Source organism: Microcaecilia unicolor, chromosome 1 (assembly GCF_901765095.1).
Source record: "Microcaecilia unicolor chromosome 1, aMicUni1.1, whole genome shotgun sequence".
NCBI lineage: Eukaryota > Metazoa > Chordata > Amphibia > Gymnophiona > Siphonopidae > Microcaecilia > Microcaecilia unicolor.
Genome location: NC_044031.1, coordinates 529264887 through 529291142, shown reverse-complemented (window position 1 = coordinate 529291142; position 26256 = coordinate 529264887). Strand labels below are relative to the sequence as shown.

At 43.9% G+C, this 26256-nt stretch overlaps 1 protein-coding gene across 1 annotated transcript in view; it reads right to left on the bottom strand.

Annotated features, from left to right (window-relative positions):
* Positions 1-26256, bottom strand: part of RALYL (RALY RNA binding protein like) — an 815331-nt gene that overhangs the window by 700819 nt on the left and 88256 nt on the right. Inside the window, exon 2 of the mRNA XM_030216020.1 lies at positions 16708-16790. The gene's annotated coding sequence lies outside the window, so the exon portion shown is untranslated. The remainder of the gene's footprint in view (positions 1-16707; positions 16791-26256) is intronic.

Genomic DNA, 26256 nt, shown 5'->3' with positions numbered 1-26256 from the left:
TTCGAAAGAAACGTCTATGTTTGGATTTGGACATCTTTGTAAAATGTCCAAATCCGGGGGTGGGGAAAAGCATAATTTCGAAAAAAGATGGACATCCATCTTTCATTTCGAAAATACCAAAGACGTCCTGTGATTTGGACGTCTTTGTGATTTGGACGGCCTTGTTTTTGGTCCATTTTCGAACAAAGAAAGTCCAAATGCAAAACATCTAAAAGAGAGGAGGAGTGGCTCAATGGTTAGTGCAGTGAGCTGTGATCCTGGCAACATGGGTTCAATTCCCACTGCTGCTCCTTGAGACTTTGGGCAAGTGAAATCCAGAAAGGGCATTTTTCGATATGACATTTAAGTCTTTATTTGGACGTTTTGCTTCGGTCTTCACTGAGGAAGATTTGGGTGGGACACCGGTGACAGAAATGGTATTCGAAGCTGACAAGTCGGAGAAACTTAATGAATTCTCTGTAAGCCTGGAGGATGTAATGGGGCAGTTCTACAAACTGAACAGTAGCAAATCTCCTGGACCGGATGGTATTCATCCCAGAGTACTGATAGAACTGAAAAATGAACTTGTGGAGCTATTGTTAGTAATATGTAATTTATCCTTAAAACCGAGCATGGTACCGGAAGATTGGAGGGTGGCCAATGTAACGCCGATTTTTAAAAAAGGTTCCAGAAGAGATCCGGGAAATTATAGACTGGTGAGCCTGACGTCAGTGGCGGGCAAAATGGTACAGACTATTATAAAGAATAAAATTACAGAGCATATTCAAAAGCATGGATTAATGAGACAAACCAGCTTATAATCGAAAGTGATCACCGGCCATCTTCCAACATAAATCGGGAGATGGCCGGCGATTTCTTAAAAGCGGCGAAATCGGTATAATCGAAAGCGGCATTTTTGACAGCATCGTCGCTTTACCGTTGCTTCGCCGGCAAAAGTTCAAGGGGGCGTGTCGGTAGATTAGCGAAGGCGGGACATGGGCGGGCATGGGCGTGGCTACCAGATTGCCGGCTTTCACCGATAATGGAAAAAAAAAAAGCGGCGTTAAACAGTATTTCGCCGGCTTTACTTGGTCCTTTTATTTTCACGACCAAGCCTCAAAAAGGTGCCCCAACTGACCAGATGACCACTGGAGGGAATGGGAGATGACCTCCCCATACTCCCCCAATGGTCACCAATCCCCTTCCAAACTAAAAAAAATAAAACTAAAAACCTTTTTTCCAGCCTGTATGCCAGCCTCAAATGCCGTACCCACCTCCATGACAGCAGAATGTGTTGTATCCTCCGACAGCCTTTCCCTGGTTGCGATGTGGCTCTGGGTTGAGTGTGACACCTTTTCTGTTAGGTGCCCTGCAGAGAGTCACATTAGCAATGCATTGTGGTGGGTGTAGGGTAAGGGGCTCTACTCCCATAGTGCTTTTCCCCCCTGCTAATTGGGTCAGTGTGTGCCCTGTTTTGTTTCCTGTTGTAGTCCATGCGGTAGTGGCCATTTTTGTAAGCCAGTTTTAGTTCCCTTTCCTGTGTTACCCACGTTAGAGAAGGTAGTTCTTACCTTCAATGGTGCTGAAAAGAGGGCATTGTACACCATTGTGCCAGCTCTGACCTACTGCTAATCTTAGTACCAGGGGACTCTTTGCCAGTGGGGCACAACCTCTGATCTGCAGTTAACTGTGAGTAAACGTGCTTATTTCAAGAAAGGACTTTTTCAGAGAGATTAATCTTCAGGTGTCAACTGGTGTGCCAAAGTTATACAGCAGCAATAAGTCCTAGAGGCTGTATGCAGGTCCCTGGAGCAATTTTAGTGGGTGCAGTACATTTGTGGATAGTGGGTTTGGGGGGCTCAGCTCCCAAAGTAAGGGAACTATGCACGTGGTGGGAGCTTTTCTGAAGTCCACCGCAGTGACCCCTAGGGTGGCTGGTTGGTGTTCTGGCATGTCAGGGGGGCCAGTGCACTAAAAATGCTGGCTCCTCCCGCGGCCAAATGCCTTGAATTTGGCCGGGGTTTGAGATGGCCGACATAACTTTCCATTATCGCTGAAAAACAAACCCGGCCATCTCAAACCCGGCGAACTCCACGGCATTTGGCCGGGCTAAACCGTATTATCGAAAAAAAAGATGGCCGGCCATCTTTTTCCATAATACGGTTCCGGGCACCTGTAGCGGTGCCGCCAACATAGATCGCCGGCAACGTTCAATTATGCCCCTCAAAGTCAACATGGATTTAGTGAAGGGAAATCTTGCCTCACCAATCTACTCAATTTCTTTGAAGAGGTGTGGACATGTGGATAAAGGTGAGCCAGTTGATATTGTGTATCTGGATTTTCAGAAAGCATTTGACAAAGTACCTCATGAAAGACTCCAAAGGAAATTGGAGAGTCATGGGATAGGAGGTAGTGTTCTATTGTGGATTAAAAACTGGTTAAAAGATAGAAAACAGAGAGTAGGGTTATATGGTCAGTATTCTCAATGGAGAAGGGTAGTTTTGGGGGTTCCCCAGGGGTCTGTGCTGGGACCACTGCTGTTTAACATATTTATAAATGACCTAGAGATAGGAGTAACTAGTGAGGTAATTAAATTTGCTGACAAAACAAAGTTATTCAAAGTCATTAAATCGCGGGAGGATTGTCATAAATTACAAGAGGCCCTTACGAGACTGGGAGACTGGGCGTCTAAATGACAGATGATGTTTAATGGGACGAAGTGCAAAGTGATACATGTGGGAAAGAGGAACCCAAATTATAGCTACGTCATGCAAGGTTCCACGATAGGAGTCACAGACCAAGAAAGGGATCTAGGTGTCGTTGTTGATGATACGTTGAAACCTTCTGCTCAGTGTGCTGCTGGGTCTAAGAAAGCAAATAGAATGTTAGGTATTATTAGGAAAGGAATGGAAAACAAAAATGAGGATGTTATAATGCCTTTGTATTGCTCCATGGTGTGACCACACCTCGAATATTGTGTTCAATTCTGGTCGCCGCATCTCAAAAAAGATGTGGAGGGGCATAATCTAATGGAAACGCCTATCTCCATGGGCATTTATCTCCGAGAACGGGTCCGTGAAGGGGCGGGCCGAACCGTATTTTCGAAAAAATGGACGTTTTTGAGCTGGGCATTTGTTTTTTTTAGCGATAATGGAAACTAAAAACGCCCAGCTCAAAAACGTCCTAATCCGAGCCATTTGGTCGTGGGAGGGGCCACGATTCGTAGTACACTCGCCCCCCCTGATATGCCAGGACACCAAATGGGCACCCTACGTCAGTGCGGTGGACTTCAGAAAAAGCTCCCACATGCATAGCTCCCTTACCAAGGGTGCTGAACACCCAACCCCCCCCCCCCAAAACCCACAAATGTACAACACTACCATAGCTCTTAGGGGTGAAGGGGGCACCTACATGTGGGTACAGTGGGTTTTGGAGGCCTCCCATTTACCAGCACAAGTGTTACAGGTGGGGGGGGATGGGCCTGGGGCCACCTGGCTGAAGTGCACTGCGGTACCCACTAAAAGTGCTCCAGGGACCTGCATACACACAGGCCTCTAGGACTGGTTGCTGCTATATAACCTTGGCACACCAGTTGACACCTGAAGACTAATCTCTACGAAAACGTCCTTTATTGGAATAACCGACTTTACTCACAGCTAACTGCAGATCAGAGGTTGTGCCCCACTGGCAACGAGTCTCCCTGGTACTGAGATGAGCAGTAGGTCAGAACTGGCAGAATGCTGTACAATGCCCTCATTCAGCCACATTCAAGGGAAGAACTAAGTTGTCTAACGTGGCTAACACAGGAAAGGGAACTAAAACTGGCTTACAAAAATGGCCACTACCGCATGGACTACAACAGGAAACACAACAGGGCACACTCTGACCTAGTAGGCAGGGGGGAAAGCACCATGGGAGAAGAGCCTACCAACTACCAACATTGTGAGACTGTAACACAAGCTAATGAAATCACGAAGCCCAATACCCTACACCCACCACAATGCAATGCTGATGTGACCCTGTACTGCACCCGAGAGCCACATCTGACCCAGGGAAAGGCTGTGACAGGATCAAACACATTCTGCTGTCATGGAGGTGGGTACGGCATTTGAGGCTGGCATACAGGCTGGTAAAAAAGTTTTTAAAGTGGGGGTTTTTTTTGGTGGGAGGGGGTTAGTGACCACTGGTTGAGTCCAGGGAGGTCATCCCCGATTCCCTCCAGTGGTCATCTGCGCAGTTGGGGCACTTGTTTGGGACTTGTTCGTGAAAAAAAAGGGTCCAAAAAAAGTGACCCAAAATCACGGTAAAAACGCCTTTTTTTTTCGATTATCAGCTAAAGACGACCATCTCTCCTCGGCTGATAACCACGCCCCAGTTCTGCCTCCACCACGCCTCCGACACGCCCCCGTCAACTTTATTCGTTTCCGCGATGGAGTGCAGTTGGAAACGCCCAAAATCAGCTTTCGGTTATACCGATTTGGGCGCCTTTGTGAGACAAACATCTATCTCCCGATTTAGGTCACACTATAGGCGTTTTTCTCTTTCGAAAATAAGCTGGATAGTGGAATTAGAAAAGGTACAGAGAAGGGTGACAAAAATGATAAAGGGGATGGGACGACTTCCCTATGAAGAAAGGCTAAAAAGGCTAGGGCTCTTCAGCTTGGAGAAAAGGCGGCTGAGAGGAGATATGATAGAGGTCTATAAAATAATAAGTGGAGTTGAACGGGAAGATGTGAAGCGTCTGTTTACACTTTCCAGAAATACTAGGACTAGGGGGCTTGTGATTAAGCTACAAAGTAATAAATTTAAAACGAATCGGAGAAAATTTTTCTTCACTCAACGTGTAATTAAACTCTGGAATTCATTGCCAGAGAATGTGGTAAAAGCAGTTAGCTTAGCGGAGTTTAAAAAAGGTTTGGACGGCTTCCTAAAGGAAAAGTCCATAGACCATTATTAAATGGACTTGGGGGAAAATCCACTATTTCTGGGATAAGCAGTATAAAATGTTTTGTACTTTTTTGGGATCTTTCCAGGTATATTGTGACCTGGATTGGCCACTGTTGGAAACATTTTTGCTGGGCTTGATGGACTTTTGGTCTTTCCCAGTATGGCAATACTTATGTACTTATGTAAGAAGTGAGAAGATGTACTCAATGGCACACCTGTAGAGTTTGGGATTAATGTGGGCGAAGATGAAGCTGTAACAGAAGGTATACTACCTGAAGCCTGTGCAGCCTAATGAAGTGATGATTTGAGAGCTGTGGGAGCATGACTAACAGCTGAAATAAGGAGACTTTTCTGTGAAGGAGCAGTAAGCAAAACATGGAACCTTGTCAGAAAATGTCTCCCTGAGATGTGTAGAAAATATCCTTTTGAAGTGAATTATATCGTGCTATTGAGCCATCACAGGATAAATACTTAAAGAAGACATGGGTTTATACACAATTGATTTATGAGAATATGATGGCGTACTAAGTTGTTTCTGCATTTGAGAATATTTATATTAGACACTTTGAAAAATTTTACCTAATGAAGAAATAAGGGGGCCAATATTCAAAGCAATTTAAGCAGGAAGGAACCTCTCTTGTCCGTTTAAATCACTTCCTGCCACCTAAGTGGGGATATTCAATGGCACTTAACCAGACAGTGCCACTGAATATCCCCAGCTTCAGGCCCCCAAAAAAGGGGGCAGGTCAGGAGCGGTGCAGGGGGAAGCACTGGAGAGGAGCCCGAGGTTATGCAGGTGCTGGCAATATTCATTGCTGACACCCCCATAGCTATGCAGTTACATTTAAGACAGATCAAAAGATATCTTAAAGAAGACTGCTTAGCTATAGGGGTGCTGGCACCCGCATAACAACAAAAAAAACCAAAACCCGGAGCCCCTCCTAACCCTCCCTGACAATGACCCCTCCTTCCCTTCCCCCTCACAAAGCCACTACTACTACTACTACTACGCATTTCTATAGCGCTGCCAGGGTTACGCAGCGCTGCACAAGTTTAACATGGGGAAGGACAGTCCCTGCTCAAGAGAGCTTACAATCTAAAGGTTACAAACTATGTAGTCAGTGTAGGTAGCATGAATGGGGAAGGTAGTTAGGCGCCAAAAGCAAGGGAAGCAAGGCCTTAAGTAAGGACTTGAAGATGGGCAGGGAGGGCGCTTGGCGTATGGGCTCGGGAAGTCTGTTCCAGGCATAAGGTGATGCGAGGCAGAAGGGGCAGAGTCTGGAGTTAGCAGTGTTGGAGAAGGGTACAGATAGGAGTGATTTGTCCTGAGAGCGGAGGTTACGGGCGGGAACATACGGGGAGAGGAGGGTGGAGAGGTAATGGGGGGCTGCAGATTGAGTGCATTTGAAGGTCAATAGGAGAAGCTTGAACTGAATACGGTAGCAGATCGGGAGCCAGTGAAGTGACTTGAGGAGAGGGGTGATATGAGAGTATCGGTTCACGCGGTAGATAAGACGTGCGGCGGAATTTTGGACAGCTTGAAGGGGGATAGATGGCTAAGCGGGAGGCCAGCGAGAAGAAGGTTGCAATAGTCAAGACGAGAGGTAACGAGCGAGTGGCGAGTGGACGAGGGTTCGGGTGGTCTGTTCAGAGAGGAATGGGTGAATTTTGCTAATATTATATAGGAAGAAGCGACAGGTTTTAGCAGTCTGTTGGATATGGGCAGAGAAGGAGAGGGAGGAGTCGAAGATGACTCCGAGATTGTGGGCTGAAGAGACGGGGAGGATGAGGGCGTTGTCAACAGAGATGGCAAGTGGAGGAAGAGGAGAAGAGGGTTTGGGTGGAAAGACAAGGAGCTCAGTCTTTGCCATGTTCAGTTTCAGATGCCGGTTGGACATCCAGGCAGCGATGTCTGAGAGGCAGGCCGAAACTCTGGCCTGGGTTTCGACTGTGATGTTGGGAGTGGAGAGATAAAGCTGGGTGTCATCAGCATAGAGATGGTACTGGAAACCATGTGATGAGATCAGCGAGCCCAGGGAAGAGGTGTAGATCAAGAAAAGAAGCGGTCCAAGGACAGATCCTTGGGGAACCCCAACAGAGAGCGGGATGGGGGTGGAAGAAGAGCCATTAGAAAATACTCGGAAGGTGCGTTGGGAAAGATAAGAAGAGAACCAGGAGAGGACGGAGCCCTGGAACCCGAATGAGGACAGTGTGTCAAGAAGTAAATTATGATTGACGGTGTCAAAGACGGCAGATAGGTCGAGGAGGATGAGGATGGAATTATTCCTTGCTGGGGGTGTCAGCAATGAATATTGCCCACAAGAGAAGGCCCCCCAGAGCACCCTGGAACCCTGCAACATCCAGGTAGGGCCCCCCTGGGATTACCCGCATCCTGGTGGTCCATCGGTGGTCGCTGTGGGCAACAGCGTAGGTCTTTCACTCCTGTCCTTTGTGGAAACATTGTGAAATGGCTGCCGTGACCTCTTGTGGCAGCTCACTGTTATGTACCGCAAGCTATTGTGAGAGGTTGCAGCAACCATTTTAGAATGGCGCTGCAAGGGGTAGGACCAAGGGGGCTGTCCCCCTGCCCCCAACGACCACTGCTAGACCATGAAGGTACAGGTAGGCTCGGGGGGGGGGGGGGTGCTACCTGCACATTCGGGGGGGGGGGGCTTTCTTGTGTAGGCTTGTGGAGAAGGAAGGGAAAGGAAGGAGGGGGTATTGTAGGGGGGATGGGGGGGCAAAGGGGGAATTAAGAAAAAAAGAGCTATATGGGTCCTGGTCTGATATTCAGCTGGATCCAGGATAACTGCCTTATGTGGGTCCAACTGAATATTGGCTGGGCCAACATAAGCAAATTATCCCCTGATATTCAGTGCTGGTACTCGGACATGGCCCAATACTGAATATTGGGGGATAATTTAGCCAGCAATGATCAGTGTTTTAAAAAAACTGCTGACCACTGCTGGCTGAATATTGGGGGGAAGGTGCTTTTTGAGAGTGAAAACTCAGAGAGCCCACCCTCTGAGGGTCCAAAAAATATTTTTCTCTTTTTCAATTTATAGTAGGTGACATGTTTGAGGTTTGACATTTATGGGCTCATTTTCGAAAGAGAAGGACGCCCATCTTTCGACACAAATCGGTAGATGGACGTCCTTCTCACAGAAAAGTTCAAATCGGTATAATTGAAAGCCAATTTTGGACATCCCCAACTGCACTCCGTCGCAGGGACGGCCAAAGTTCACGGGGGTGTGTCGGAGGCATAGCGAAGGCGGGACTTGGGCGTACCTAACACCTGGACGCCCTTGACCCATAATGGAAAAAAAGAAGGACGTCCCTGATGAGCACTTGGACGTTTTCACCTGGACCTGTTTTTCTTATGACTAAGGCACAAAAAGGTGCCCGAAATGACCAGATGACCACCAGAGAGAATTGGGGATGACCTTCCGTTACTCCCCTAGTGGTCACTAACCCCCTCCCACCCTCAAAATATTTTGTGCCAGCCTCAGATGTCATACTCAGGTCCGTGACAGCAGTATGCAGGACCCTGGGGCAGTTTTAGTGGTTGCATTGTATTTCAGACAAGCGGACCCAGCCCCATTCCCCCCACCTGTTACATTTGGGAGGGAACAGCGAGCCCTCCAAAACCCACCAGAAACCCACTCTACCCACATCTAAGTGCCCCCCTTCACCCGTAACGGCTATGGTAGTGGTGTACAGTTGTGGGTAGTGGGTTTTGGGCGGCTCAGCACACAAGATAAGGGAGCTATGTACCTGGGAGCAATTTATGAAGTCCACTGCAGTGCCCTGGTTGGTGTCCTGGCATGTCAAGGGGACCAGTGCACTACAAATGCTGGTTCCTACCATGACCAAATGGCTTGCATTTGGTTGTTTCTGAGATGGACGTTCTTGGTTTCCATTATCACCGAAAATCAGAAACGTCCATGTCTAGGGACGACCAAATCTACGGACGACCAAATTTAAGGATTTGGACGTCCCTGACAGTATTTTCAAAATGAAAGATGGAAGTCCATCTTGTTTTGAAAATACGGGTTTCCCCGCACCTGGATCGGGACGTTCTGCGAGGATGTCCAAATCAAAACTTGGACGTACCTTTTGAAAATGCCCCTCTTGGTGTTATTATATCCTCTAAATTATATATGTATAGTCATTATAGAAGTATTTTAAATAATGTCATAATACATATGCCTTTCAGCTTTCCTTTACTGTTAATAAATGTGCTCTAGAAATAAATGTTGCTCAAATACTAGAATTAAAAATGTAAATCTTTTATATCCTGTATTTAAAGGCAAAAATATACACAAAGCAAAGCATCAGTTTCATCAAGTGATGGCTCCCAGCACTTTCCTGCCAGTATCCACCATTTCTGTTCATGAAACAGACTGGGTTTAATCTATGCCAATTAGTTCAGTTTCTAATTGGTGCTGTTTGTTGGATGTGAGCTATTTTTGATCTCTTCTTTAGGGATGCTGTTTTACTGAATCAATTATTTTTATTCTTGTTCTTTCTCTGCCCCCCCCCCCCCCCCAAATTGAGAAAAATAAAAGAAAACACAGCTGATGATTTCAAAGCGTTAGGGACAGAAAGTATACAAAAAGTGAGATAACTGTTGAAAGAACTGTTTTCACATGCCAGATGAGGTGGCACAAATATCTGGAACAAGAGCATCAGTCTGAATTCATTAAATTCACAGTAAAATTTACACTTCAAATACATATTTAAAAAGATACAAGAAGCCACTTTTCTTAACTGTAGGCACCTTGTCGGAGTTATGCCGGCTCAGGTGCTGATATTCTCATGGCTTCCCAGCACAAGTATGAAGAAATGACTCCTCCTCAGCGGGCAACACCATTTTTATTACACTGTCCCATAATAAACCACAGCCTTCTCTCGAGCCACTAAGGCCCCTGTTTACAAAGCAGGGCTGTGTTAGAATGGGATGTGTTGGCAATGCCTTGTGGCTTTGTAAACAGGGGCCTAATTTAGCTCTGCAGTATCCTACCCAGTGCTTCTGACCCTTTGCTCCCGTAGACCCCTCTTCTAGCCATACCTTCAACCAACCCTATCTTGTAGCTTCCTACAGTATTACAGTCACAACTTCCTGAGGTAGATTCTCCCTCCGTCACTGCTTTAATGCTCCAACAAAACACAGTCACAACTTCCTGAGGCAGATTCTCCCTTCAGCACTCAGGTATCAACTGGCCTCCCCCCTTGTGGTCTTAACAGTTTATAAAGTTCCCAAAGCATTTAGCACAACCATTCCTTAGCACTTATACAGTCCCCCACACTATGTTTCCATGCTAGAAAGATATCCAACTCTGGGGCTTTTCTAACACTGCCACCAGAGCTGGGGAGCAACAACTCCCCTTGAAGTGTTCCACGTACATGGTCCACCCATAGCTGCCACAGGAGAAAAATAATACACAGTGGCCAGCACTGAGTGCTGCCACCCCAAAACAATCCAATAAAGAATTCAGTGGGCCTCAAAAATAGTGTGGCAAACAAAGTTTATTAAGAAACCCAACATGGGCTTGCGCCAAGGGTTGTTGATGTCAATAACTACTACTACTACTACTTAACATTTCTAGAGCGCTACTAGGGTTACGCAGCACTGTACAGTTTAATAAAACTGAAGTGGTTCTTCTGCTCATTCTAAATTCCATCAGAGCAGAAGCCTGTTTGATGAATGTTTCCGATTCACCTATGTAGGTCCATGTAGTGGAGGAGTAGCCTAGCGGTTAATGCAGCAGACTTTGGTCCTGGGGAACTGGGATCGATTCCTGCTGCAGCTCCTTGTGACTCTGGGTAAAGTCACTTAACCCTCCGTCGCCCCAGATAGATCGCTTTGGATGTGGTTGCAAAAACTGTAGAAAAGTGGTATATCGAGTCCCATTCCCCTTCCCTTTTTTCAATTTAATTTTTTCAATTTAAGCTGAAGTTCTTTGGATGTGACGTTTATGCTTTTTTGGATTTGTCCATTTGTTTTGAATGTGCTGAAGAGCCATTTCATGTTTAGTCATTGACACCAATGACCCCTGACGCAGGCAACTCACAGAAACACAGCTCATGTTGGGTCTCTTAATAGTTTGTTTACCACATCCATTCTTGAGGCCCACGGCATGCTATTTGTTGAGATAATTTTATAAAGTCATTTTAGTGCATATGTTGCCACAGACACATATAAACTTCCTCTTACAAAATACCAACCAGTGTAAAAGTATATTCTTTGACATTGTAGTGTATACTTTTCCACAAGGTGTGTATAGTGCCAGTGTTTAGTAGAACATGAGTAGAGTTTTCATGTATACATGTTAATTTACACACACACTTGAATAATCTATGTGCAGATGTCTACACCTGCCACCAATGCTACTATTTTATAAAGATATATAGACACCTATAAAATAGGCACGTCTGGGCCTCCATGCAAAGATTATAAATTACGTATCAGTTTCAGGGTATTTGGTGACCTTTATTATTACATTTATTTGTTTTAATTTATCTGATAATGGTTTTGTTATATTGTGCTTTGCTTTGGTTTATGAAATATATAAAATAAATGTGAACAATTAAATAATAAGATAAGAAAGTTAACTACACAAAGATGAGTCACAAACAATAAAAAAACACAGTTTTCAAAAAATATTTCATAATCAACGAGAATACAATAAAGCACTGTAGATTGATACATAACATTTTGAGACCCAGAGGTGATTCATACTCTATGTACACTGGAAGAATGAGCTGGAAATATTTTTTTCTGGGAGGTTTGAAAAAAAACAATAAAAGACTGCTTTTCTCGAATGGTCTGCTTCTTCTTTCTGTACCTAATTATAACTGGGGTCAGATATACTCAAAGCTGTTTCCCCCTCCCAATTGTATGTTTATGAGCATAGCGGGCCCTTAATTCATTTGCAGTACAAAAAATATCCCTACCCAAAGTCTAATCTGGTTTAAAGGCTTACTCCCCAAACCATAAAATTTAGCAGGTCTGGAAATGTCCAAACCTCCCATGTGCAGCTAAGGTGGTCTGGGTAGCAGAAGAATCCAGTGGATACGAACGATCCATTCTTTACCCTGTTCCTAAGGCTTTCATTTACAGAGAGCCCCACCTAGGCAAATGTCCTCCATGGCATAAGAAACTGCTCTGTGCTTCTATCCGTCAATATGGAAAAAAAAAAGAAAAGGAAAACACTCTGAATACGCTATGGCTAAACTTTTAAAGGGCGACATCTGCATGAAAGCGGATGATCATAAGCTTGCGTTGGCCTGCCACAAGTCAAGGATCTGTCTCTTCTCCCCTCTCCTTGGTTCCTGTGGGTCCAGCAACATCACTCCTCCCTCTTCCAACGGTTCTCCACCAGCAGTGAGACAAGAGGAGCGATGAAGGGAGGTGCTTCTGGCTGCTTGGTCCTTCTGGCTGCTTGGCAGGCAGCCAGAAGCTGCATGCCTTCAGCGCTGCTCGTGACTCACTACTGATTGAGGATTGTGGGAAGAGGGAGGAGAGATGTCGCTGGAACTGCAGAAGGGAAGAAACAATGAGTGGAGAGCTGCCTGACCGCGGGGACAGGGAGCCTAAGGCGGCAAAAAATGGTTTTTGTGGTGCTGGTATTAAGGGTCTACTGGCACCCGGCCTGGCCATTGCAAAACCAGCCAGGCCGGCTGGAAACTGGCCAGTTGGCAACCCTATTTAGAAATTAAACTACTATGTGCACTTTCCATTTCCTCAATATGGTCTCGCCTCTTTTTCCCCACAGTTAAAATTAAAGCACATGTGTCTTTATCCAAACAGAGTTAAGAGAAATATTTTCACACAAGCTTTTTTTCTTAAAATTACTCTTCTACTGATCAAAACATATTTCAGTGGAACATGACAAAAACAAGTGAAACTCAACAAAGCAAAGAAACTTTTTTATTTTATACCCATATGTCAGACATTTCATATTCTTTGCCCAGTCTCTTAAAATACCTTTTGTCATGTAATTTATTTAGGATAGATTATTTAGATAATCTATTTAGGAAGGATAGAGAGGGTCGTAAAGGTGGAAGAGTAGCTCTATATGTGAGAAATGATATCACAGCAAACGAAATGACAGGGACCTGGGGTAAGGAAGAAGCAATATGGATCACCTTAAAAAGAGATGATAGAACCTCTGTCCACGTGGGTGTTGTCTACAGACCTCCAACACAATTGGAAGAATCAGATAAAGACCTGATCGCAGATATTCAAATGTTGGGAAAGAAGAGAGAGGTGCTGTTGCTGGGAGATTTCAATCTGACGGATGTAGATTGGAAGGTTCCGTCTGCGGAATCAGAAAGAAGTAGAGAGATTGTGGATGCTTTCCAAAGTGCTCTGCTCAGACAAATGGTCATGGAACCCACGAGGGAGGGAGCGACGCTGGATCTGGTCCTCACAAATGCGGATAGCGTGTCAAATGTCCGAGTGGGTGCCCACCTGGGCGGCAGTGACCATCAAACGGTTTGGTTTGATATGACGGCTGAAGAGGAGGGTGGCCACTCAAAGCGCAAAGTCCTGGATTTCAAGCATGCTGACTTTAGTAAAATGGGGGAATGCCTAAGGAAGGAGCTGATGGGCTGGGAGGACGTACGAGAAGTGGAAGGACAGTGGTCCAGGCTGAAAGAAGCTATAAATAGGGCCACAAACCTTTATGTAAGGAAAGTAAATAAAAGCAAGAGAAAAAGGAAACCGCTATGGTTCTCCAAGCAAGTGGCTGAGAAAATAAAGGCTAAAGAGTTCGCATTCCAGAAATACAAAAAAACTCAAGACGAGGAACACGGGGAGGAATACCGGAGGAAACTGAAAGAAGCCAAGAGAGAGGTACGTCTGGCGAAAGCGCAAGCGGAAGAACAAATGGCTAGAAGGGTAAGGAGGGGTGACAAAAATTTCTTCAGGTATATTAGTGAAAGGAGAATGACTAAAAAGGGAATTGTGAGACTAAAAGATACTGCAAACCGCTATGTAGATAATGATGAAGAAAAGGCAAATTTGCTAAATAGATACTTTTGTTCTGTTTTTACTGAAGAAAATCCGGGAGAAGGACCACGATGGACTGGCAAAAGTTCATTTGAGAATGGAGTGGATGTAGCACTGTTCACGGAAGAGAGTGTGTATCAACAACTAGAAAAACTAAAGGTGGACAAAGCCTTGGGACCAGATGGGATCCACCCCAGGATATTGAGGGAGCTCAGAGAGGTTCTGGCGGGTCCTCTTAAAGATTTGTTTAATAAATCCTTAGAAATGGGAGAGGTTCCGAGGGATTGGAGAATGGCGGAGGTGGTCCCTCTTCACAAAAGTGGTGATAGGGAAGAAGCTGGAAACTACAGGCCGGAAAGCCTCACTTCGATTATTGGAAAAGTAATGGAAGCGATGCTGAAGGAAAGGATAGTGAATTTCCTGGAAGAAAATGAGTTGCAAGATCCGAGACAACATGGTTTTACCAAAGGGAAATCGTGCCAAACGAATCTCATTGAATTCTTTGATTCAGTGACCGGAGAATTGAACCGTGGACGTGCTATAGACGTAATCTACTTAGATTTCAGCAAGGCTTTTGACACGGTTCCCCACAGGAGGCTCTTAAATAAACAGGATGGGCTGAAGATAGGACCCAAAGTGGTGAACTGGATTAGGAACTGGTTGACGGACAGGCGCCTGAGGGTGGTGGTGAATGGAGTTCGCTCGGAAAAGGGAAAGGTGAGTAGTGGAGTGCCTCAGGGATCGGTGCTGGGGCCGATTCTGTTCAATATATTTGTGAGTGACATTGCCGAAGGGTTAGAAGGTAAAGTTTGCCTATTTGCGGATGATACTAAGATTTGTAACACAGTGGACACCCTGGAGGGAGTGGAAAACATGAAAAAGGATCTGAAAAAGCTAGAAGAATGGTCTAAAGTTTGGCAATTAAAATTCAATGCGAAGAAATGCAAAGTGATGCACTTAGGGAGTAGAAATCCAAGAGAGGCCTATGTGTTAGGCGGTGAGAGTCTGCTAGGTTCGGATGGGGAGAGGGATCTTGGGGTGATAGTATCTGAGGATCTGAAGGCGATGAAACAGTGTGACAAGGCGGTGGCCGTAGCTAGAAGGTTACTAGGCTGTATAGAGAGAGGTGTGACCAGCAGAAGAAAAGAGGTGTTGATGCCCCTGTACAAGTCGTTGGTGAGGCCCCACCTGGAGTACTGTGTTCAGTTTTGGAGGCTGTATCTTGCTAAGGATGTAAAAAGAATTGAAGCGGTGCAAAGAAAAGCTACGTGGATGGTATGGGATTTGCCTTACAAGACGTATGAGGAGAGACTTGCGGACCTGAACATGTATACCCTGGAGGAAAGGAGAGACAGGGGTGATATGATACAGACGTTCAAACATTTGAAAGGTATTAATCCACAAACAAACCTTTTCCGGAGATGGGAAGGCGGTAGAACGAGAGGGCATGAAATGAGATTGAAGGGGGGGCAAACTCAAGAAGAATGTCAGGAAGTATTTTTTCACGGAGAGAGTGGTGGATGCTTAGAATGCCCTCCCGCGGGAGGTGGTGGAGATGAAAACGGTAACGGAATTCAAACATGCGTGGGATAAACATAAAGGAATCCTGTGCAGAAGGAAGGGATCCTCAGGAGCTTAGCCTAGAATGGGTGGCAGAACTGGTGGTTGGGAGGCGGGGCTAGTGCTGTGCAGACTTATACGGTCTGTGCTGGGACTAGTGGTTGGGAGGCGGGACTAGTGCTGGGCAGACTTATATGGTCTGTGCCAGAGCCGGTGGTGGGAGGCAGGGATAGTGCTGGGCAGACTTATAGGGTCTGTGCCAGAGCTGGTGGTTGGGAGGCGGGGTTGGTGGTTGGGAGACGGGGATAGGGCTGGCCAGACTTATACCGTCTGTGCACTGAAGAGGACAGTACAAATAAAAAAGTAGCACATATGAATTTATCTTCTTGGGCAGACTGGATGGACCGTGCAGGTCTTTTTCTGCCGTCATCTACTAAGTTTACTATCATGTAATTTCATGTTGCTTTTAACCTGAAACAGTAAATATCCCAAAATGTCATGCTTCCCATGTCATCAGTGGTGACTACCATTGCACAATAGTGTGCACTGCTGTTCAGTGTGCCCTATTGCTCAATAGCATATCAATGTGCAATAGTGTGCACCATTTATCATCAGGTGCAGTAATGAAAAAGTGTGCATTTACTTATTTATTATTTATTTTTAAAATGTATACACTGCCTCTCCCCTAGGTGGTTTACAAAAGAACCATACACAATAAAACATTAAAGCAAAATATCACAAAACAAATAAAACAACTCATCATCAAACAAAAAAGCTATTGCATAATAGTATAATTATTGAGCAATAAGGTGCCGCTGAGTAACTGGATGCACTATTTGAGCAACAGGGTACACTATTGATGATTCTGACCTCCAAATTGAAAAAAAAACAATTAGAAAAACTAAACAAATTAAATGAAAACTCCCACAAATGACATGGAAAAATAAAACAAAGCTTTTTGGCCTTTACACCCCTATTCATCCCCATGGTTCTTTTGCTCAGTTGTAAGCCCCTGTAATTCCACGCACAAATCTGGTCATCCAACCACAAAAAGGCTACTTTTGATCTCCATAAAATAAGGTGTAATGTTATCTCAAGTGCAAGTCTATTTTCTCAGATCTGTAGGATTAAATTCATATCAATTGGTTTGCATTCTACAAGACATTATACTCAAGGAAAATGAACAATCAATACAGGTTCCATACCTTGCTGTCTCACAGCAGTAACTGCACTGATCTGAAGCACATTCAAGATGAACAATGCAGCACAGTGTCTCACACCTCAGGACCTAGAATAGAAAAAAGACAAGGAGTAAAGGAGAAGGGCAAAAGAGCTAATATTAAATTATGCTATACTTAAACTAAAAGTAGAAGGGAAAGGAGAAGGACAGAAGGGCAATAGAGCTGATATTAAATTATGCTATACATAAACTAAAATAATAAGTACTGTCTAAGTCAAAGGTAGTAAGAATTTTCTCATAGAAAAAAATGGTAAAAACCCTCACTAGGTCCAATCCTCTGCGAGTTACACTGAACAGTTATAAATATCAAAAATGCTCAATATCAAAACACTAGTACATCTATTCATGACTGACATGTCCATAAAATCAAACTGCTTATAAAATATAAACCTTATATATTAAATTTTCTGTTTATATCAACATTTCTATATTAGATTTACTACACATACAGGCTCATTTTCGAAAGAGATGGATGTCCAAAAAGTGACATAAATCGGCATTTGGACGTCCATCTCACAGAAACGTCCAAATCGTTATAATCGAAATCGCATTTTGGACGTCTTTCTAAGAAGTCCATCGGAAGGACATCCAAATCTCAAGGGGGTGTATTGGGGGGGGGGGCGTGTTCAAGGCGGGACTTGGGCGTTCCTAAGACTTGGACGTCTTTGAGCCATAATGGAACAAAGCAAAAACGTCCAGCACTAAAACTTGGACGTTTTGAGCTAGACCTGTTTTTCTTACGAATAAGGCACAAGAAGGTGCCCCAAATAACCATTTGACCACTGGAGAGAATCAGGGATGACCTCCCCTTACTGCCCCAGTGGTCACTAACCCCCTCCCACCCCCAAAATGTGTGTTGAAGAACATTACTTGCCAGCCTCTATGCCAACTTCAAATGTCATACTCAGGTCCATGACAGCAGCAGCATGCAGGTCCCTGGAGTAGTTTAGTGCACTTTGGATAGGTGGACCCAGGCCCATCCCCCCACTACCTGTTATACTTATGCAGGAAACTGTGAGCCCTCCAAAACCCACCAGAAACCCACTGTACCCACATATAGCTGCCCCCTTCACCCGTAAGGGCTATGGTAGCGGTGTACAGTTGGGGGTAGTGGGGTTTGGGGGGGTTCAGCTCACAAGTTAAGGGAGCTGTGTACCTGGGAGCATTTTATGAAGTCCGCTGCAGTGCCCCCTAGGGTGCCTGATTGCTATCCTGGCATGTCAGGGGGACCAGTCTAATAAAAATGCTGGCTCCTCCCACATCCCAATGGCTTGCCTTTGGACGTTTTAGACTTGGACGTCTTTTTTTCGAAAATGGTCGAAAATCAAAGATGTCCAAATCGCAAAACGTCCAAATCATAGGACATCCATGGTATTTTCAAATACAAAAGATGGACGTCCATCTTTTTCGAAAATGACCTCTTCCCGCTTTGGAATTTAGACATCTTTGTAAAACGTCCAAATTCTGACTTAGATGTTTCTTTTGAAAATGCCCCTAATAGGGCCTCATTTTCAAAAGAGAAAAATGTCTCAAAAACAGCATAAAGTGGCATTTGGATGTTTTTCTCTGAAACACGTCCAAATTGCGATTTTCTAAACTCAGATTTGAGAAGTTTTTCTCTGCGGCACATCTAAATCACATGTTGGGGGCATTCCCAAAACGTGGACGTTTTTTTCTGCCTTAATGGAACAAAGCAAAAATGACCAGGGCTAAAAGTTAGACTTGTTGGTTTAGACCTGTTTCAATCATGACTAAGTCACAAAAAGGCGCCCTAAATAACCAGATGACCACTGCAGGGATTAACACATGACCTCCCTTTACTCCCCCAGTGGTCACTGACCTCCTACCACCCCCCAAAGATGTGAAATAAACAGTACACACTAGCCTCAATGACAACTTTCAGATGTTATAGCCAGTCCTAATAGAGCAGATCCGAAGTAGCCTAGTGGTCGATGAAGTGCACTCTAGAGAAGGGGACCCAGGCCCATAAGCCACTCTATCTGTTACACTTGTGGTGGAAAGCATGAGCCCTCAAAAACTCACCAAAAACCTACTGTACCTATACACGTGTAGACATAAGGGCTACTGCAGTGGTGTACAGTGAGGTATAGTAGTTTTTTGGTGGGTTTTGGTGTGCTCACCATACAATATAAAGGGGTAATGGTGAGATGTGTACCTGGGACCTTTAGGTGAAGTCCACTGCAATGCCCCACAGCTCTGCTGGGATGTCTGTGTGGCTACTCCACTAAGAATGCTGACCCCACATACATCCCCATGGCTTCTTTGGTGCTTTTTCCCCTTGGATGCTTTTCTATTGGTGGTGGTGGTGGTGGTGGTGAGGGTAGGGGGAATGTTCCAAAAATAGATGCATGGGGCAAAAAAACATCTATCAAATAGCCATTTTCAAAACAAAAAGCTATAGAAGCTGGAACTCCTTTTCCCATAGAAATGCATTGGGCCATTTTGGGGTGATTTGTCTGAAACCTTTGATCCGATTTGGTGTCCCATTTTCAAACACATTGTGTCTTTTTATGTGTTTTTCTCAAATGTAAATTTTCATTCCATTCTCGACCCCTTTTGTATCATTTTTTCCAAATTCTGTTGGGTTGGAAAGCATTTAAACAAGGTTAACAGAATCAAAGCTTAAATGATTTTGAAAAGGGATAAGAATTTTAAGTGAAAGAAAGAAAAATGTACAATAAGTGCTTTTTAAATAGTATGAAGGTGTAATTCATAGAGATATAGTAACTGCCCATTCCTTGGAACACAGATGCCATTTTCTGGTTCAAGTTTTGAAACCCTTTTTTTTTTTTGTCTCACTAAGGGGACATTTCACAAAAAAATGTCAAGTTTTGGGCTCATTTTCAAAGCACTCAGACTTACAAAGTTCCATAAATTACTATAGAACTTTGTAAGTCTAAGTGCTTTGGCACATCACTGGATTTTAATATGCAAGAAAGCTCAAAATTAATGCTGAATCAAGAAGGGGTGTTCCCACTATGTTTTACTGCAGGACACATTAGCATTCAGGTTAAACGGGGCTGAAATGGCAGACTGGCATGGAAAACACTTACATGCCCAGTTATAGGATAGTGACTAGGTGCAACTGCTCAGGGGATATTCCCATGAGAGGGGAATGAGTGGGTCAGGGATGTTGTGGAAACCTGCACACAGTATTACAGAATACAATGGATCAATGCCCAACTTGCACACTTGGGTTTACACCTGGTTTCAGTTGGTGTAAGTCTTCATGCCCAAAGTTGGGCAGAGAATTTAGCGTCCAATGCTATTCTATAAACAGCACTCATTCTAGAATGCCCTTTATAGAATAGCGGACACTGATTTATTTTGGTGCTCGTATTTAGGTGCCATATACTGAATCAAGCTCTAAATGCTTAACACCCTTTAGTATAAGGGCCCCTAAATGTGTTTTAATGAATACTTGACAATATTTTTACTAAATTATATAAACTTGTGATTAGTGGTATACAGAGTTGCATAATATCATCTGTCAAATATTTAGGAAGAAATTTTAGAAATTTTGTGCTGATTTTACATGTGTAAAAAGAACTGTATAGATGGCCAATTTACCTCCTTAAAGAGGTGCACTGGCTTCCAGTCTGCTACCAAAGCAAGCTGAGTCTGTCCCATAAATCATTCTATTGGGGCTACTGGTTTGTTTCCTCCCACACCCAATAGATGTCTACAGTCATAAGAACAGAATTGCCTAGTGATACCACCATTAGAAACAGCCAGAATGGACAATTTTTAGCAATCAGCTTTCTTCTATCTTGAACCAGCTCTTAGGAACACACGCCTCCTCTTTTATTTATGGCCAGAAACACACTTCAAAAAAAATTCAAAAAGGGTTGAAAAGCCATTTTTTTCTCTTTTGCATCAATGAAATCGAACTGGGATCAGGGTGAAATCTCTTTTTTTGGCGCCGCATCTCAAGAAAGATATAGTAGAATTGGAAAAGGTGCAGCAAAGGGCGACTAAAATGATAGCGGGGGTGGGAAGAAAGATTAAGGAGGCTAGGGCTTTTCAGCTTGGAGAAGAGACGGCTGAGGGGAGACACGATAGAGGTATATAAAATAATGAGTGGAGTGGAACAGGTGGATGTGAAGCGTCTGTTCACGCTTTCCAAAAATACTAGGACTAGGGGGCATGCGATGAAACTACAGTGTAGTAAATTTAAAACAAATCGGAGAAAATGTTTCTTCACCCAGCGCGTAATTACACTCAGGAATTCGTTGCCAGAGAACGTGGTGAAGGCGGTTAGCTTGGCAGAGTTTACAAAGGGGTTAGACGGTTTCCTAAAGGACAAGTCCATAAACCACTACTAAATGGACTTGGGAAAAATCCACAATTCCAGGAATAACATGTATAGAATGTTTGTACATTTGGGAAGCTTGCCAGGTGCCCTTGGCCTGGATTGGCCGCTGTCGTGGACAGGATGCTGGGCTCGATGGACCCTTGGTCTTTTCCCAGTGTGGCATTACTTATGTACTTACATTTTTTATAAAATATTGTCACCACTAGGAGCTGCCCTAGTGCCTTTTCCCTGATTTTGCTGGCTGTCCTGACGGAGATGGCTTGCTTCAAGAGAGTCCAACCTGATTAGGTTGCCCTTTTAGAGAGGCCTCCTCAAACTAATCCCGACTGCACAGTGTTTAACATAAAGATCTATCTTTTATTAATGTTCTGATAAACTCATAAGTGGATATAACTATGCCCCTTTTCATTAAAGGAAGAAAATGTCATAAAAGAAAACCAAACACAGTAACATAATACAATCTCTCCTCTATTCCTGAGGTTTTTCTACCCATACAGAGTTTGCACCCGTCACTGCCAAATACTAATGTTCCACATAGAGAGTAGCACAGGGACAGAAATCTAACCTGTCCACCCATTCCTGTGGGAATCTAACCTGTCTCTGCCAAGCCCCGTGGGAATCTAACCCGTCCCCACTGCAAGTAATCGCCTCCATCCCTGCCCCTGGCTCAACCAGACCCCCCCCCCCGCACCACATCACACCCCACCGCAAAGTCACCTTGACCGCCCCTCCCAAGAAAACCTGACACTATAAACAGCAAAAATATTCGTAAAAGTAACATAAATGGGCCTAGTCGTCGGAGTCACGATGGCGCTCTAGAGAGCAGATGTGCACGGAGCTCTTTGCTATGCCTAAGAGAAGGCTGAGGAGACCTGCCTCCCTGACCAGGAACAGCAGTAGTACTCCTACTCTTATTCAGCAGAAAATAGAAGCATTTACCGTGCACTTACCATCATCCGACATACTCCGCTGCAAGCGGATGAAGGTGAACATATGCCCTCACTGCTACTGTGGAACAGTATTTCACTATTCCCCGAGGAGACAGAACCGCCAGCCAACCATGATTTTCAGCAAAAGAGAGCTTTGGAGCTCAGCGGCGCATCTGTTTTTGGAACTCTTGGCAATGGCTCTATTGCTCCTGGGTCATCGAAAGTTCCGGGTCCTGTATCGTTGGACAGGGAATGCTTGACAGAATCATTTTGTCATTTTTGGCACCTCAACGAGTGTCCCAATGGAATTGGGAAGTTCCTTGGATGCTGAAGAACAACCCAGACCAGAGCCACAGGTTATTGAACCACCAAGACCTGCCGTGGAGGAGATATAGAAGACAAATGTTTCCCTGGGCCAAATCAAAACATTAGAGATAGCAGCATATGCGGGTAAGATATCAGCTTTGGAACAAAAGATGGATAATTTTGAATCTCGACTAACTTTAATTCAGAATTCCTCTGAAACCTTGTCTACAACTGCACAACGCTTAGACTCTACTGTGATAGGGTTGGTCAAGGGACATACCAACCTGGATATAAAATGTGAGAATTTAGAGAATCAGATACAAAGATAGAATCTCCATCTGACAAACTTTCCACGAATACCTGGTATTTCACCTTTAGATATGTTCAAGAGTTACACTATTGAGGTTTTGCATTTGCCAGCACCAATTCATGCCACCTGTTTCTACAGCATTCTATTTGCCTTCTTTTACGAAGAAAGATTGTGGATGATTCTGCCCAACTAGTCCCAATTTCACAAAACAGTTTGAATTTGACTGCTTTTTTAGAGTCATCTAAAGAGGAGCTAGTCATCCCATCTACACTTGTGGTCACTATGACTTTGGACTATGATCGTGATTGGATTATGCATCTTTATTTTAGGTAGAGGAAATCTTATCTTCTGTACTTTGAAATTCAGAGTTTTTCCTGACGTGGCAAAGCTACTCAAAAACATTGCAAGCAATTTCTTTTGATGAGGCCCCAAGTGGTGGCTATTGGTGCCACCTTTTTGTTAAAAATTCCTTGCAAATGTGTTAAAATATATAAGGAAACTTTTTTTTTTTATCTCTCTCAACTTGTGATGATTTTAAGTAATAAAACTGTGGCACAGGGACAGGCTGATTCTTCGGAACCTTCTGAGCAGCAGCCCTAATACATTAGGCATGTTCTCTGAATAGTAAATTGTTTGTATCTGCTCTATAGGGAAGGTTTCCACTTATAGTGATTGTTATTTTTTCATTACATTGTTTATTTCTTTTCTCCTCCTCTCATATTAGGGACTAGAGTAATGAGTGGCATGTAATGATTTTCTTTACTATTTATGTGCTTGCTGTTATTATTTCAATGTGGCCACTTAATTTTTCTTCAAGGAATTATGCATATTTTAAAATTTAATAAAAATTAAAATAAAAGTAACATAAATGCATTTTCTGCTGTACTCTGCTAAATACAAAATTTAAAAAGATGTACATCCATGAGCAGCATGTTCTCCTTTCCTTTCCCTCCCATCTATGAACAGCATGTCCCCCTCTCCTCTCTATCCCCTTCTAACCCATATGCTCTATTTTCCCCTTTTCTCATCCCCCCTCCATATACATCCCCCTTACCAATCTTTTTTCCAGCCCTTCTCCCTCCCTGCACTCATGTTCCATCTACTCTTTTTGTAGCCCCCTACATCCACCCTTTTTACAGCCACCTCCCACCCACAATTCCATCTATCCACTTTCCACCTCCCACCCCTCCAGCACTGAGTCAGGGTGCCCCCCCCCCTCAACATACCTCAATGCACCGCTGATCCACTCGCTGCTGTCACTTCTTTAAAATGGCTTCCGAGACTTCAAGCTGTGCCCTACCACTACTTCCGCAGAAGTATCGCAAGACCATCGCTTAAAGTCTCATGAGCCATTTTGAGGAAGCAGTGGCAGCGAGCACATCAGCCGCAATGGGCAGGAAAGATTGAGGATCTTTCCTACCCCAAAGAGGCCAACAGACCACCAGGGTGCATTGAGATACGTTTGGGGAGGGCGTCCTGAGGCTCTGGGGGGAGGGAGGAGGAAGGGAAGGCTCACAACACTTCTGTGGGAACACCACAGGACCTGGTCCATTCCCATGGACCTGGAGGGGATCCCCAGGGGATCTGCACAGTAACTGGGAGATTCCCGCTAATCCCGTTCCCATTCACCTCTCTACTTCCACACAGCTAACATCTAGCATTGCTGGGTTTAAAACCTTTCCAAAACAAAATGTGAGGAGTGAAGCATAAAGTCAAACTCAAACCTAGGAGCAGATACAGCAAGCCTTGCAGTTTAGCTGTGGCTCTACCATGAAATTGTTGCTGGGAAAAGGTCATGAGATAAAATGTAGACATTTTAATATCTCCTCTCCTAGGAGCTGATGTACTAAAGTGAACTTACTGTGTTACAGTATGATAATACATGTTAACACATGAATGGTCTATGTATAAAAGAGGCTCTCTTTTAGACATGCTAGCGATTTCTACATGGTAAATGAGAGGAAGCCCATAGGAACTGAATGGGCTTCCTCTCATTTACCATGTAGGAATCGCTAGCACAGCTTTGTAAAAGAAGCCCTTCAAGGGTCTTTTACAGAAGCTTGGTAGCGTTTTTAGCGTGTTAATGATTACTGCATGCTAAATACTAGCGATGCCCATAGGGATAATTGGGCATCTCTAGCATTTAACGCTAGGACCCCAGTGGAGAAAATACATCACATTAATACATCTGATTTCTGATTTGAAAGTCAACCAATATATCATTCTGCATATTAATCTAGACAGAAAAAAATGGTAAAAGAAAAAAAAAAGTCTAACGATTATAAAGCTTGTAATTCCTTATTAATGAGTTTACAAATATCTGCTGCTTCAGTTCATTAGAACTGAAATTGTATTACTGACAGAAAAGTACTGAAATACAGGTACATTGACTATGATGAAAGTAAAATACAGACTGTGCAACTGATCACATGGCACCTGCTTGTTGGTAAAATGATGCAGCATGTTCCTTCAAAATATATGGAGCTGATAGACATATTTTAGGTTACAGTACAGACAGGTTCAAATGCAGCATTAGAAGGCTATTTTCCAACTGTTCTTCAGATATTTTTGTACCTTTGCTCGCTGCAGCAACTGGCAATTGAGAATAATTATATTTAATCATGAATAGCACCTGGCATGAGTCCAATTTTCAGTATCTTAAGCAGAGTGGAAAGCAATCACTCTGTAGCGGCATTTCAGCTCATTTTTCACCTAAGTTGTGCTTTTCACCTTTTAGTTTCTTGCATGGCTTATAATCAGTATCTGAGGAACTTAGAACAGTGTTTCACAAGCCAGTCCTGGAATATCCCCTTCCCAGTCAGGTTTTCAGGATATCCACAATGAATATGCATGAAAGAGATCTACATATAATGGAGACAGTGTACGCAAATCAAGTTCATGCATATTCATTGTGGATATCCTGAAAACTTGACTGGCTAGGGGTACTTCAGGACCAACTTGGGAAACACTGACTTAGAATGCATTCAAGGGGTCTTTTACAAAGCGTTAGTAAGTGCAACGTGGGCTTACCAAATGCTAAATCGGGACCACTGCTGGCCCAACGCAGCCGGCGGCGGTGGTTCTGCCCCGCATGCACACCATTTCCAGGGGAAAATGAAAACCCACAGAAATGAGCACGGCAGTAACCTGGCGGTAATTGGGTAACTGCAGGAGCACTTATCACCACCTCAATGGATGCTGACAAGGGCTCCCTGCCATATGTCCATACGGTAAGAGTTCTCTTAACCCATGACCATGTTTGTATTGGTGCTTTTTACCCACTGCGGTAAAAAGGGCCCTGGTGTGCAGGAAAAACAGCCCCACCACTAGCACGGTTCCCTTTTTCCCACAGCTTCATAAAAGGACCCCTCAAAGTATTACAGATTAAGAAATGTGAGATTTTCCAGACTACTACTTTGCAACAATCTTGTTTAATGATCTTAAATTATTTATAGTGGTTGAAGTTTTAAGTATTTATTTATTTGAGACTTACTATACCACTTTTAACTGACTAGCATGGCAAAGTGGTGTACAGGCTAAAACATATAGTGAAATGGAACTACAAAAAGAAAATAGGAAAGGATTCACATTAACAATCACATAAAACAGAGAATATATAACATACTTAATAGT